The 6,901-nt window shown below is 37.3% G+C and overlaps 1 long non-coding RNA gene across 1 annotated transcript; it reads right to left on the minus strand.

Annotated features, from left to right (window-relative positions):
• Nucleotides 1–4,254: 4,254 nt before the first annotated feature.
• On the minus strand, nucleotides 4,255–6,502 carry LOC146072355 (uncharacterized). The gene is made up of 3 exons (XR_014473086.1): nucleotides 6,434–6,502; nucleotides 5,505–5,571; nucleotides 4,255–4,325 (listed from the first exon to the last, which is right to left on the minus strand). It is a non-coding gene; the product is annotated as an uncharacterized LOC146072355 (long non-coding RNA).
• Between the last annotated feature and the right edge of the window lie 399 nt (nucleotides 6,503–6,901).

The raw sequence follows: 6,901 nt of genomic DNA on the forward strand, positions 1-6,901 counted from the left end.
AAAGAAATAAGAAAAGAGGTGTGATAATATGTTCTCGATACACATTGACACAAAAAAAGGCACTATACTGTATCAATCAATCTAACTATATATCTATCTTATCTATCTATCTATCTTATCTATCTATCTTATCTATCGTATCTTATCTACCTATGTTATCTATCTATCCTATCTATCTATCTTATTTGTCTTATCTATCTTATCTATCTATAAAAAAACTGAATACCTGGTGCCGGCCAACCATTCGCAAGGCGGGTTAGATTGACCGGCAAGGATTGAAATTCGCATCCGAGCGAATATCTTATCTATCTAACTTATCTATCTTATCTATCTATAAAAAACTGAATGCCTGGTACCGGCCAACCATTCGCAAGGCGGGTTAGATTGACCGGCAAGGATTGACATTCGCATCCGAGCGAATATCTTATCTATCTAACTTATCTATCTTATCTAACTATCTTATCTATCTATAAAAAACTGAATACCTGGTACCGGCCAACCATTCGCAAGGCGGGTTAGATTGACCGGCAAGGATTGAAATTCGCATACGAGCGAATATCTTATCTATCTAACTTATCTATCTTATCTAACGATCTTATCTATCTATAAAAAACTGAATGCCTGGTACCGGCCAACCATTCGCAAGGCGGGTTAGATTGACCGGCAAGGATTGAAATTCGCATCCGAGCGAATATCTTATCTATCTAACTTCTCTATCTTATCTATCTATCTTATTTATCTATAAAAAACTGAATGCCTGGTACCGGCCAACCATTCGCAAGGCGGGTTAGATTGACCGGCAAGGATTGAAATTCGCATCCGAGCGAATATCTTATCTATCTAACTTCTCTATCTTATCTATCTATCTTATCTATCTATAAAAAACTGAATGCCTGGTACCGGCCAACCATTCGCAAAGCGGGTTAGATTGACCGGCAAGGATTGAAATTCGCATCCGAGCGAATATCTTATCTATCTAACTTATCTATCTATCTATCTTATCTATCTATAAAAAACTGAATGGCTCGTGCCGGCAAACCATTCGCAAGGCAGGGTTAGGGTGACCGGCAAGGATTCAAATTCACATCCGAGCAAGTCAACCTGAACAAGGGCCTATGGCCTATGGATTGGCTAAACACGTTTTTTAGTGTGAATGTATACCGAGTACATATTATCAGTAATTAATATTATTAATTACCTGTCTTGTGTCTCCTGTTTCGGTACTTCGTCATTGTTCGTTGTCTTGAATCGAAGTTTGCAGTTACCTAAAAAAATAAGAAAAGAGGTGTGATAATATGTTCTCGATACACATTGACACAAAAAAAGGCACTATACTGTATCAATCAATCTAACTATATATCTTTCTTATCTATCTATCTTATCTATCTATCGTATCTTATCAATCGTATCTTATCTATCTATCTTATCTATCGTATCTTATCTATCGTATCTTATCTATCGTATCTTATCTATCGTATCTTATCTATCGTATCTTATCTGCCTATGTTATCTATCTATCTTATCTATCTATCTTATCTGTCTTATCTATCTTATCTATCTATCTATAAAAAACTGAATACCTGGTGCCAGCCAACCATTCGCAAGGCGGGTTAGATTGACCGGCAAGGATTGAAATTCGCATCCGAGCGAATATGTTATCTATCTAACTTATCTATCTTATCTATCTATCTTATCTATCCATAAAAAACTGAATGCCTGGTACCGGCCAACCATTCGCAAGGCGGGTTAGATTGACCGTCAAGGATTGACATTCGCATCCGAGCGAATATCTTATCTATCTAACTTATCTATCTTATCTACAGTATCTATCTTATCTATCTATAAAAAACTGAATGGCTGGTGCCTGCAAACCATTTGCAAGGCGGGGTTAGGGTGACCGGCAAGGATTCAAATTCACATCCGAGCAAGTCAACCTGAACAAGGGCCTATGGATTGGCTAGACACGTTTTTTAGTGTGAATGTATAGCGAGTACATATTATCAGTAATTAATATTATTAATTACCTGTCTTGTGTCTCCTGTTTCGGTACTTCGTCATTGATCGTTGTCTTGAATCGAAGTTTGCAGTTACCTAAAGAAATAAGAAAAGAGGTGTGATAATATGTTCTCGATACACATTGACACAAAAAAAGGCACTATACTGTATCAATCAATCTAACTATATATCTATCTTATCTATCCATCTTATCTATCTATCTTATCTATCGTATCTTATCTACCTATGTTATCTATCTATCTTATCTATCTATCTTATTTGTCTTATCTATCTTATCTATCTATAAAAAAACTGAATACTTGGTGCCGGCCAACCATTCGCAAGGCGGGTTAGATTGACCAGCAAGGATTGAAATTCGCATCCGAGCGAATATCTTATCTATCTAACTTATCTATCTTATCTATCTATAAACAACTGAATGCCTGGTACCGGCCAACCATTCGCAAGGCGGGTTAGATTGACCGGCAAGGATTGACATTCGCATCCGAGCGAATATCTTATCTATCTAACTTATCTATCTTATCTAACTATCTTATCCATCTATAAAAAACTGAATGCCTGGTACCGGCCAACCATTCGCAAGGCGGGTTAGATTGACCGGCAAGGATTGACATTCGCATCCGAGCGAATATCTTATCTATCTAACTAATCTATCTTATCTAACTATCTTATCTATCTATAAAAAACTGAATACCTGGTACCGGCCAACCATTCGCAAGGCGGGTTAGTTTGACCGGCAAGGATTGAAATTCGCATACGAGCGAATATCTTATCTATCTAACTTATCTATCTTATCTAACGATCTTATCTATCTATAAAAAACTGAATGCCTGGTACCGGCCAACCATTCGCAAGGCGGGTTAGATTGACCGGCAAGGATTGAAATTCGCATCCGAGCGAATATCTTATCTATCTAACTTCTCTATCTTATCTATCTATCTTATCTATCTATAAAAAACTGAATGCCTGGTACCGGCCAACCATTCGCAAAGCGGGTTAGATTGACCGGCAAGGATTGAAATTCGCATCCGAGCGAATATCTTATCTATCTAACTTATCTATCTATCTATCTTATCTATCTATAAAAAACTGAATGGCTCGTGCCGGCAAACCATTCGCAAGGCAGGGTTAGGGTGACCGGCAAGGATTCAAATTCACATCCGAGCAAGTCAACCTGAACAAGGGCCTATGGCCTATGGATTGGCTAGACACGTTTTTTAGTGTGAATGTATACCGGGTACATATTATCAGTAATTAATATTATTAATTACCTGTCTTGTGTCTCCTGTTTCGGTACTTCGTCATTGTTCGTTGTCTTGAATCGAAGTTTGCAGTTACCTAAAAAAATAAGAAAAGAGGTGTGATAATATGTTCTCGATACACATTGACACAAAAAAAGGCACTATACTGTATCAATCAATCTAACTATATATCTATCTTATCTATCTATCTTATCTATCGTATCTTATCAAGCGTATCTTATCTATCTATCTTATCTATCGTATCTTATCTATCGTATCTTATCTATCGTATCTTATCTATCGTATCTTATCTATCGTATCTTATCTATCGTATCTTATCTGCCTATGTTATCTATCTATCTTATCTATCTATCTTATCTGTCTTATCTATCTTATCTATCTATCTATAAAAAACTGAATACCTGGTGCCAGCCAACCATTCGCAAGGCGGGTTAGATTGACCGGCAAGGATTGAAATTTGCATCCGAGCGAATATGTTATCTATCTAACTTATCTATCTTATCTATCTATCTTATCTATCCATAAAAAACTGAATGCCTGGTACCGGCCAACCATTCGCAAGGCGGGTTAGATTGACCGTCAAGGATTGACATTCGCATCCGAGCGAATATCTTATCTATCTAACTTATCTATCTTATCTAACTATCTTATCTATCTATAAAAAACTGAATGCCTGGTACCGGCCAACCATTCGCAAGGCGGGTTAGATTGACCGGCAAGGATTGAAATTCGCATCCGAGCGAATATCGTATCTATCTAACTTATCTATCTATCTTATCTATCTATATTATCTATCTATAAAAAACTGAATGCCTGGTACAGGCCAACCATTTGCAAGGCGGGGTTAGGGTGACCGGCAAGGATTCAAATTCACATCCGAGCAAGTCAACCTGAACAAGGGCCTATGGATTGGCTAGACACGTTTTTTAGTGTGAATGTATAGCGAGTACATATTATCAGTAATTAATATTATTAATTACCTGTCTTGTGTCTCCTGTTTCGGTACTTTGTCATTGATCGTTGTCTTGAATCGAAGTTTGCAGTTACCTAAAGAAATAAGAAAAGAGGTGTGATAATATGTTCTCGATACACATTGACACAAAAAAAGGCACTATACTGTATCAATCAATCTAACTATATATCTATCTTATCTATCTATCTTATCTATCGTATCTTATCTACCTATGTTATCTATCTATCTTATCTATCTATCTTATTTGTCTTATCTATCTTATCTATCTATAAAAAAACTGAATACCTGGTGCCGGCCAACCATTTGCAAGGCGGGTTAGATTGACCGGCAAGGATTGAAATTCGCATCCGAGCGAATATCTTATCTATCTAACTTATCTATCTTATCTATCTATAAAAAACTGAATGCCTGGTACCGGCCAACCATTCGCAAGGCGGGTTAGATTGACCGGCAAGGATTGACATTCGCATCCGAGCGAATATCTTATCTATCTAACTTATCTATCTTATCTAACTATCTTATCTATCTATAAAAAACTGAATGCCTGGTACCGGCCAACCATTCGCAAGGCGGGTTAGATTGACCGGCAAGGATTGACATTCGCATCCGAGCGAATATCTTATCTATCTAACTTATCTATCTTATCTAACTATCTTATCTATCTATAAAAAACTGAATACCTGGTACCGGCCAACCATTCGCAAGGCGGGTTAGATTGACCGGCAAGGATTGAAATTCGCATACGAGCGAATATCTTATCTATCTAACTTATCTATCTTATCTAACGATCTTATCTATCTATAAAAAACTGAATGCCTGGTACCGGCCAACCATTCACAAGGCGGGTTAGATTGACCGGCAAGGATTGAAATTCGCATCCGAGCGAATATCTTATCTATCTAACTTCTCTATCTTATCTATCTATCTTATCTATCTATAAAAAACTGAATGCCTGGTACCGGCCAACCATTCGCAAAGCGGGTTAGATTGACCGGCAAGGATTGAAATTCGCATCCGAGCGAATATCTTATCTATCTAACTTATCTATCTATCTTATCTATCTATAAAAAACTGAATGGCTGGTGCCGGCAAACCATTCGCAAGGCAGGGTTAGGGTGACCGGCAAGGATTCAAATTCACATCCGAGCAAGTCAACCTGAACAAGGGCCTATGGCCTATGGATTGGCTAGACACGTTTTTTAGTGTGAATGTATACCGGGTACATATTATCAGTAATTAATATTATTAATTACCTGTCTTGTGTCTCCTGTTTGGGTACTTCGTCATTGTTCGTTGTCTTGAATCGAAGTTTGCAGTTACCTAAAAAAATAAGAAAAGAGGTGTGATAATATGTTCTCGATACACATTGACACAAAAAAGGCACTATACTGTATCAATCAATCTAACTATATATCTATCTTATCTATCTATCTTATCTATCGTATCTTATCTATCGTATCTTATCTATCGTATCTTATCTATCGTATCTTATCTATCGTATCTTATCTATCGTATCTTATCTGCCTATGTTATCTATCTATCTTATTTATCTATCTTATCTGTCTTATCTATCTTATCTATCTATCTATAAAAAACTGAATACCTGGTGCCAGCCAACCATTCGCAAGGCGGGTTAGATTGACCGGCAAGGATTGAAATTCGCATCCGAGCGAATATCTTATCTATCTAACTTATCTATCTTATCTATCTATCTTATCTATCTATAAAAAACTGAATGCCTGGTACCGGCCAACCATTCGCAAGGCGGGTTAGATTGACCGGCAAGGATTGACATTCGCATCCGAGCGAATATCTTATCTATCTAACTTATCTATCTTATCTAACTATCTTATCTATCTATAAAAAACTGAATGCCTGGTACCAGCCAACCATTCGCAAGGCAGGTTAGATTGACCGGCAAGGATTGAAATTCGCATCCGAGCGAATATCGTATCTATCTAACTTATCTATCTATCTTATCTATCTATATTATCTATCTACAAAAAACTGAATGCCTGGTACAGGCCAACCATTTGCAAGGCGGGGTTAGGGTGACCGGCAAGGATTCAAATTCACATCCGAGCAAGTCAACCTGAACAAGGGCCTATGGATTGGCTAGACACGTTTTTTAGTGTGAATGTATAGCGAGTACATATTATCAGTAATTAATATTATTAATTACCTGTCTTGTGTCTCCTGTTTCGGTACTTTGTCATTGATCGTTGTCTTGAATCGAAGTTTGCAGTTACCTAAAGAAATAAGAAAAGAGGTGTGATAATATGTTCTCGATACACATTGACACAAAAAAAGGCACTATACTGTATCAATCAATCTAACTATATATCTATCTTATCTATCTATCTATCTTATCTATCTATCTTATCTATCGTATCTTATCTACCTATGTTATCTATCTATCCTATCTATCTATCTTATTTGTCTTATCTATCTTATCTATCTATAAAAAAACTGAATACCTGGTGCCGGCCAACCATTCGCAAGGCGGGTTAGATTGACCGGCAAGGATTGAAATTCGCATCCGAGCGAATATCTTATCTATCTAACTTATCTATCTTATCTATCTATAAAAAACTGAATGCCTGGTACCGGCCAACCATTCGCAAGGCGGGTTAGATTGACCGGCAAGGAT

The sequence above is a fragment of the Crinia signifera genome, chromosome 4, assembly GCF_055691185.1.
Source record: "Crinia signifera chromosome 4, ASM5569118v1, whole genome shotgun sequence".
Taxonomy (NCBI): domain Eukaryota; kingdom Metazoa; phylum Chordata; class Amphibia; order Anura; family Myobatrachidae; genus Crinia; species Crinia signifera.